We start from the raw sequence: 9,750 nt of genomic DNA, 5'->3' as shown, positions 1-9,750 counted from the left end.
AGAGAGAGAGAGAGAGAGAGAGAGAGAGAGAGAGAGAGAGAGAGAGAGAGAGAGAGAGAGAGAGAGAGAGAGAGTGTGTGTGTATGTGTGTTTGCAAAGTTGGGTATTTGAAGAAGATTCAGAGTTACTCTTCAGTTACTAAAATTCACCAAATATTTCTACAGTCTTGTAACATTTTCTCTTATGTAATAATAATAAGAAAAAAAGATAGCAATGTAGAAAAACAAATTCTTGTAGCTTGTACATACGGTGATTTGAAACTTAAAACAACCCTATTATCCCGAAAATATCAGATTCCTGACTTAATTCTGAGACAATTTTTCCTGTAGCAAAATTTTTGCCGAAGCTTACTCTGAGAAAAAAATTGTTAATCCGAAAAAATATTTAGTCCGATACGTTCAACTAAACATTTTAATTAGTTAACTAAACATTAGTTTGTTTCAACAATTTATTTAGTTTCTTTAATCAAGAATTAATTAATTCAACTAATGTTTAGTTAACCAACTAAAATGTTTAGTTGAACGTATCGGACTAAATAATTTTTGGAATTAATAAATTTTTTTCTCAGTGTAGTTTTCGAGTTATAAAAGAAAATAGTTACCTTATTACGGGCCGAGTACAGGAGGTAGACAGGAGCGGCGCGACAGCTGATCGCAACAAGCGCCTCATTCCTTACATCCGCAAGCCGATCATCTTCGCATCGACGCGACAAAAAATTCTCGATATACCATGTCATTTTCTCTGCAAGTGAGCGAATTGCACACTAACGGATTACATCCAGCGGACGGTGAATTGCACCCGCGACGATGAGTCGCGCCGTCCCTGCCTACCTCCTGTACCCGGCCCGTAGTAAGATAGCTATTTCCTTTTATAACTCGAAAACTAAGCTTCGGTGAAAATCTACAGGAAAAATCATCTCAAATCGAGTCAGAAATATGATATTTGCGGGACAATAGGGTTGTTTCAAATCATCTTGTATATATCGAAATAATATTGAAAAGTTATTTGATACAAAATGTGGTGACTTTCCTATCACAATCTTACAGAAAGTTTTTACAGATATTAAGTTACTATTTTGCAACATTATATGCTATTGTAAATGCATCATATGTGTTATCAATTTAGTAGTATAAAATTGTTCGATAAAGTTAATCAATGGTTCACGTGTCTTATCAAACTATTTTTTTTTATTTATCGCAAGAACTGACAGCTAGTTTAAGATAATACAAAAACGATATAATCTTATATAGCCATGTAATCTATTGGTCTTGTCATTGCTTCATGATGTTTTTTTATCCGTACCAAATATATATTAATAGTATCTTATGCATGTAGAAACTTAATGCATTAATAATAACTAATCATATTTTTAATCTAATTAATAAAATACAAATAAATATTTATACAGTTCGTGAAGAATGCTTGATTGATCTTTTAATGTAAAACTTTAAATTAACTTTTTTTATCCGGTTTGGACTTCATGGAATAACATAGATATCGATTTCGGATATGCAGATTCGAGACGGACCTGACGAAGAGGGTAACTACTATATGAGACCCGGAAGACTGTCTGATTTATTGCCACCTCCTTTTCCGAATGAGGAAGCGGCCAGGGCGGCAAATTTCGGCGCGTACCCACCAGATCTGACCTACATCATTTTTGCCAGGAGGAACGGTAGAAATTACGTATTTTCTTTGCTGACGGGATGGATGGAACCGCCAGCAGGTGTATCTTTAACCGATCAGCAACATTTTAATGCCTACTTTCCCGGAAACGTAATCAGTATGGCGCAAGTAAGTATCCAATATATATTATTCCGCATATTTTTATACAGATAGTTCGAGGCTTCCTCTTATTTTCTTTCATCTATATACTTAATTCTCAATTTGAGATAAAATATTTCGTACAAGTTTTAACAGGCGCTATCTCTTCTACATGATCTTTAACATTCAGTTGTAAAATTTAAATGTGTTCAAATTTGTTTAAAATTAAGCAATGAAATACGCTAATTGTCTATATCCATCAATGAGCCTTGAGAATCTCTATATCTTCGTAACTCAGAATGCATTTTTAATTTTCCTTTTATTGAGGAAAATTCAAGTTATCTCTTCCTCTCTTCTAAAAAGATAGAAGCATAGGATAATAACGAAATAAATAAATAAATAAAGGAAAATATAATGACCGGACATAGTTTACAGATACAACAAACATCCGCCAAATTGTTAGCTCGGCAAACTTAAGATAAATGTCAATGAGGTATTGATTGTGCCGAATTATACCTTATTAAGAGATAATTTTATTATTTATACATCAACATTGTTAATATTTATTTCACTAATTAATCTTTCATGCTAATGAAATTTTAATTGTGCGCCCTCTCATTTGATAGTCATTACAACGTATTATGAATCATGTGTTCAGATGCTAACTGAAGGAGCGGTGGAATACGACGATGGCACCCCGTCGACGACATCGCAAATGGCAAAGGACATGGTCGAGTTTTTAAGCTGGACATCCTCGCAAAACTTAGACGAACGAAAGCGGATGTTTATTAAGGCGATGGGAATCTGTATCATATTACTAGCTACGGTTACTCACAATATGAGATACGTTTGGTCGCACATGAGGAGCAGGCAGATCGCATATGTGCCCAAGGGAAAATATTAAAAAATATTCTCGCAAAAGGTTTCCAACATCGATAATATAGAGTCCAAATGAGAGAAGTTATTTCTTGAAAAAAAATATGTTAAATAAGTGAGTCACGTCAATTCAGATGACCCATTAAATTTGTAAATCGCTTGAAATTGCGATTAACATCAATTATTTTTTAGATCCGAATTAATTGACTGCCTGGCCGAAACAAATGTCAAAGATCACCATATAGACGTAATATTAAAGAGCACGCTACAGAAGCAGGTTCAAAATCGATTCTTCATAAAACTAATCGACTACTAATTGACACGTATAATCAGTAAATAAGAAATAGCAATTGATTGTACATACAATAAAACAAGTTCTCTAAAAGTCATACTAAAATGCTAAATAGAATTTTGTTATCTTAAGACAGAATATCAATGAGAATTCATCATCAATCAAAAATAATAAATTACCAATTTATAAAAAAATATACCTTTTATCATAAAATTTAGTTTAACATAAAGATAGAACCGTTATAAATTAGCTTTTCGATAAATAATTCTTGAGATAGGTTTTAATTCGGCTCTTTTCTACAAGCATCTAGTTTATTTTTACACTGTCTCAACATTTTATTTAATCATGTACCGAGACAAACTTGAGTAATATTAATTGGATTCGACAGTAGGGCGACCTGTAATCCTTACACTTAAAACCGAGCAGACGTCCACGTGGTTCCATAACGTTGCATCAGAATGTGCATTCACGTACGAAAACACAATCTATATTTAAATATACAGGCAACTTTCAACAAACGACGAATCCTGTGTCCTCTGTCCTCGTCTAACGCCAATACGAGCCGATCGCGGAATTGCACGCGCGCAAAATCGTACACAAAGAACACAGATGGATCCAGGGACCGACTGCAGTAACATGCGCCAACATCGATAATCGTTTCGCAATGCGCGGCCTTGACGATGCCCGTATAGCTGCCGATCGGGCCGTCTAAAAATAGAATGAGCTTGTGCGCGCGCGCGCGCTCACGGGCAACAAACATTAACGTCGTCTCTCACACGAGTCGTTAACTCCGGAATGACCGGTGGTCGCGCTTGCGAATCCATCTATCTCGCCTGTAATAACACCCCCGCGTCTTCCCGCGACACCTCACCGCCTATTTTTAGATCGCCGTGTATATAACGACGACTTGCCACTCCTCTCTCTCTTTCTTTTCCTCTCTCTTCGTACACCTCTCGATCCGATGATCAAACGACAGCGGAATAGAATGTCGAAAATAATATCGGGCGTTTCGGCGGCGCGGCGGCTATATATAGACGATGCGTCAGTGCAGCAACAAGTGAGGCCCGCGGACGTAAGAGAACCGAGGGTGACGAAAGGGGGGGAGGGATTGGGGAACGGGGCGCAGGGTGAAATCGAAAATATACGGAACGATGAATGAAACCTCCGCATTGACGTCGCCAAGACGTGCCAGGCGATTTCGAGATTATCCAACTCGTGCCGAGACTGTTTTTGAATGCATCTCTCCGGAGGCGGCCGCGGCGCGGCGGAGGCGGGGACACGTCAAGCGCGACGAGGAAGATATACGCGGCAGATATCTGAAAATATCATCAATCGCTCCGGGAATTTACTATACCGGTCGCGGTGGTGGGACCGACGTGCGATGCCGACGTCGACGCAACGTGCCGCGCGAGAAGCAAGCGAGACGCAAGAGGAAATTGGCGTAACTTCGACAAGAATAACTTCTCGCGCGACGTAGATACGCCGATATGTTGAGATAAAAGCTCGATATTATGGACACGCGGGAGTAAGTGTCCGGCCAATTCGTTATTTGCAGCCAATCCGCGTCGGCCGTCGCGCGTTCATGCGAGTAAAACTAATATAAAACTTGTCTTTCATACAGCGAAAAGCCAAAGAAACGATACGTCATATGTATCGAATTTAAACTGCATGAAACTAATTACAGGAAAGAAACATGTCACACGTTCGGAGGAACCATAAAAGGAAACATGTCATTCACCGGATTCTGAAATTTAAAAGCGAATAAGGAAGTCAATCGATGTGAATAATTTATTATCCTTACTAGTTCGGCGCACATCAGGTGCCATGCATATTAATCACGGCTAAATATATCACTTTGGAAAAAAAAAATCCTCACAAAGAAACCGATTGTCCTTGATATCGATTGTCGCCGTTAATACAAATTGTGTTTTCGAAATAGATCAATCGAGAAACATTTACGATGGTTATTCCTACGGAAAACAATTTGGCATTTGTGCGCGCGAGTCCAACATGTGTAACTTACTACGCGCCGTGTTTATTTCGAGAGGTGAGAGATCTTTTTTTAAGATGATAAAATACGCAGACAGCGATGTACGAGCTAGAGAGATGTCAAAATACCGCCACTCGAAAGACGTAATAGCGAAGACTGCGAGAACGTTCGGAAATAAAGTGTCCGTTAAACCGGATCCAGACTAAGCAAGAGAGAGCGGACAAACGCGAATGAACAATTTGTTTCAATACGTTTCAGTACTTATGTATTCGTTTTTTTTTCTCGTAGGACTATCGCTTGAAAATCCACATACGTAGATTACTTGTAAATCTGCGGATATGAGGTATTTTTTCCCGCAGCATCCATCTCACGTGTAAATACATCAAAAATGCACGCGAAATGTCGCGAAATGTAGACGGACGTAGATCTGTTTTTGAATGAAACCTCCGCATCGACGTCAGACGGACATGGACACGGACACATTTACTGAACGTCGCCTGTCGTTATCTAAGAAGACGACGTCGACGACGATTGTGTTTTGCAGAATCGCGCGGTATTTCGCGCGCGCTGCCAGATACCCGCAACAAACCCTGTACCCGAAGAGACTTACGTCGAGCTCTCAGAATAGTATATCCCAGCCGGAAATAACTTCGCACTTTCGGTAATATGGCCATATGGTTGCGGCCACGATGAAAATACGCTCATGAAATGTGCGAAGCCCCCACCCCCCGTATCTCCACCCGCGCATTTAGCGTTAAGAACGGCTGCCCCCGGATCCTGCTAAGTCTCCAATTAAAATAGTCATCCGTCAAAATAGAATTCTCGTAAACTATGCGGGGATCAAAGTCATGTTTGCCTTGGCTCTCGGGTACTCATATGGATTATTATCGCACTCGATCAAATATGTTAAATATTGGAGAATTTGAGAAATTCCATTCCTTTCGTAAGATTATTGAAACTGAAATCGCCCCCGAATCGGTAAGATTAAACTTTAAATTACAATCACGTAGCATATTTCAATTTGTTTAATAAAAAAACAAGCGATTATTGCTTTTCTTTTCATAGCTTGTCTATCCATATTCATAAATAAATTGATTTTATGTAATTTGAAAGTACAATAACGTTGAATTCCAGTAAATATTTTGTCATAAAATAGCAGAATTCTTTTAAGTAGGTTATCACAGAGTTATTGAGATATAACATATCAGTTATATTTTAAAATATATAATTTCCAATGTGTCACATCAAAAATAATTCTGAGATAATTAACGCTTATTTTCTAACTTCGTAAAATTGTCAAAATCTTGATATTCAATATTTAAAAGCAACTTAATATTAACGTTGTATTAATGAAATAAGTAACACATCTGACGAAAACGGTCGATATCTAAAACATATATAAAATATAAGATATATATAATAATAATTCATTCTCCACAGCAGATTTATATGCAAATAGGAATGGAGCGATGCATAAATTTAGAATAAATGCAATTGGGAATCGAGTTATTGTATCTTCACATTCTCTCTCGGATCGATAAGACAAAACACTTGATTAACAGAGAGTTTCTATCATCTCTAATTTGTCTTGCTCTTGGAAATTTACTCGTCAGTTAAATTTGGCTTGAGCGTATACTTAACGAGTCTTAAGTGAGTCTTCCGGGGCGTCGTCATTACGATCGAAGAAAATCTTGGCACTTTCAATCGTATCTTCGTCGACACTTAGGAGCTTATATGAGCGCTGCAATTTTGAGAAACCACACCGATTATCCGGCTGTCTCTCATTTCCGCGCGCCAACGCAGCCGCTCATTAAAATAGAAGATCACGCTATCCTATCCCACTCTGTCCCTCCTTCCATTCCCTGTTATTTATTTATTTTTCTTTTCCTATCCCGACGTTTTCGTATTGACGAGCCAGTATTTTACGATCACGATGCGAGTTAGCCTGTATAGTTAGTTTAATAAGCTAAAAAAGTGAGTTGGTCAAGGTAGAGTAGAAATCATTAAAATTTTGTTTCCAACCGTTTATTCGAATCGCAGCCTTCCATCTCAAATGTGTACTTTGAACGATCCGAAAGAATAACCATTTTCTTGCGCGTGCATAACGAAAAAAAGCGTGAGAAACTGTTTTGTTTCAAAATTAAAATCTGTTGCGTGATCAAGATTGTTAGCGAAACAGAAAAATAAATATTCCCTGACTTTTCTCGGTTTTCTCAGTCATCTTTTAGAAAAATTCTCCTGAAAGGAGTACTGAATACAAAAAAAACAATGATAATAACCTTTTCTTCGCCAGTAAATAATTAAAAATAAAATAAAAAATTAAGCGACCCGACTGGCCAATTCTTATTTATTATAACTCACAACGTCTCAACCATAATCTGGCCCTTCTCAAGTGAGATATTATAATTTAATACGCAACATTAAACATCATGCGTCGTCATGGATACAACGTCTGGCGACGCATGATGTTTAATGTTGCGTATTAAATTATAATATCTCTTGAGAAGGATCAGATTATGGTTGAAACGTTGTGAGTTATAATAAATGAGAATTGGCCAGTCGGGTCGCTTAATTTTTTATTTTATTTTTAAAAACAAAAAAGTTAAATTTTTTTAGATATTAATTAAAAATTAGAATATTGTCTTTTGTGTGTGTACATTATTTGAGATTTAATTGTCTCACTAAACACTACGTTCTAATTACCTTCTTAATTAGAGAAATTTTGACACTACATAATTTCGAATAACGTTCAGCAATATCTGTATGCAAAACAAAGACAAAAATATTCCTTTCGCGGTAAATCCGTTCACATTCAAAAAAATGCTGAATAATAAATATTTTATACAATTTTTTATTTTGCTGTGAATGACTTACAAAAAATCATTAACACATATCACGAATTTGCATAAATTAAGATATAATTTTCCCTTTTAACTATCTATTAATTTCTGCAAATCGCTTACTGCAAAATTAAAAAAAAAATCATTAAAAATATTTATAATGCTTCCTTAAGTAATTAAAAAATTCTATTTAATAGTTTTCAAAGAAATAATTTAAAAATTTTAAATCGGTATTACAGTATAATTTAATCTTATCTTGGGTTAATAAATTTTGTGATTCCCTCTGACATTTTCCGGTTTTTCCGGTTTTCCCTGATCAATAACCCTGATGATTTATGGCATCAAATAGTTTATAAAGAATAAAACCTTTCAGCTTACAACTCAGAAACTTACAATTTAGATTTTCATAGGAATTACATTTTTACTTTGTATTTATACTTTCCGCAGAAATGCCTCGCGTTCGATGAAATATCTCAGCATTTCATAATCTATAAAATATTTAATATTTCTTATATATATTGATTAATTAGCTTTGTTGAGTTTCTGCTGAAATCATAATCCACAAATAACCCCTGATACTTTACGATCCTGCTTAGCTTATAGATGATATATTTGTATTGAAAAAAAGATACAACTTCGGTTTAAAAACGTTACGTTCCAATGAGATGCGAAAATAAACTATCGCGGTAGCCTAATTCGATTACACTGCAAATCCAAGTATGTTATTTTTACACGCATAAACGTGTAAAAATAATATATTTGACTGAAGCTCTTTTTACATGTTTCTTCCTGTGTTAAATTATGTCATTTAACATGTTTAATCGTATTAAATTAAAAGTTAATACGGTTCAATCGTGTTAAATGACGTGATTTAAAATTACAAAAAAAATGTATATATAAGAATTGAGCTTCAGCTAAAATATAACACGCTTGTATTCGCAGTGTATAGCAAAATTTTCAAAATCGAACTTACATCATCGCCAAGATTGGTATATTGGCTAAACTATTTTCAAATACCAGATGCCATCGACATATCGTTCGTTTCTAGAATGAAGGTCTGCCATCGGACACGCGCGGCGAGAGACAATTCCGCGTCCAATAAAATCGTTATCACAGTGCTTAAAGCCGTGTACACGCCGCGCGAGGAGGATATATAAAAGCACGACAGGAGAGATAATCGAGCGGGGTTTATTTCGACGACTTGGCACAACACTTCCGATTAATAATAGTCGTAAACGTCTCCCGCATATCTCGCGACCGGACAAACAATATATTTCTGTCGGCGACAGCTCGATCCGTGGGAGGTCTTGCCGGTGTGTCGTAATAATCGTTATCGTCACAAAGCAGACCTTTTACGCCAGACATCTCCCGCCAAAGGGTAAAATGAAATTAGGATACGTGCACAATCGTGTCGATATCGATATCGATAAATTTATGGAAAAGTGTGAACACAGACGTCACCCTATATAATCTCTTTCTCGCAATATATGTATATACAATAAAAAAACTAATAATACATCAATATCTTGCTTGGATATACCGCAGGTATTTTATTTAAAACCAAGTCTTTCTCTCACCGCGATCATTCACGGATTAAATGTCCGCGCTACCTTAACCGGTCCACGGATTCAGGTGCCAGGACGTTTTCTCTTCATTCATGTGGAGATAAGCCAGAAGAGCTCAGGCAGGTGTCCTCTAATTTCGAGAAAAGAGATGTACGAACACTAAGAGGAATGGAGGGACGGGGTAGGGCGGTGAGCTGGCTTCGAGGAATACCAGCTTCTTACCCAACCAACCGGCTTGCCAGTATTTCATTCATATTATTATCCTGGCCTGGTGGGACCTGCTTCGAGTTATTTTGGTTTATTCGTTGCGTCGGACACTTAAAAAACGTGTACAATATCTCGTCGACGAGCGCGAACTATCATCGACGGATGATCGATTCGTCAAAATGTACAGAATCAATTCCGTAAGGCTTTGCCCCAGTT

At 36.9% G+C, this 9,750-nt stretch overlaps 1 pseudogene; it reads left to right on the top strand.

Annotated features, from left to right (window-relative positions):
* Positions 1 to 1,509: 1,509 nt before the first annotated feature.
* On the top strand, positions 1,510 to 2,982 carry LOC112453850 (annotated as a pseudogene).
* Positions 2,983 to 9,750: the final 6,768 nt, after the last annotated feature.

The sequence above is a fragment of the Temnothorax curvispinosus genome, unplaced genomic scaffold, assembly GCF_003070985.1.
Source record: "Temnothorax curvispinosus isolate PA1 unplaced genomic scaffold, ASM307098v1 QBEX01000361.1, whole genome shotgun sequence".
NCBI lineage: Eukaryota > Metazoa > Arthropoda > Insecta > Hymenoptera > Formicidae > Temnothorax > Temnothorax curvispinosus.
The sequence above is the reverse complement of the archived record's forward strand: the minus strand, read 5'-3'. Positions and strand labels throughout refer to the sequence as shown.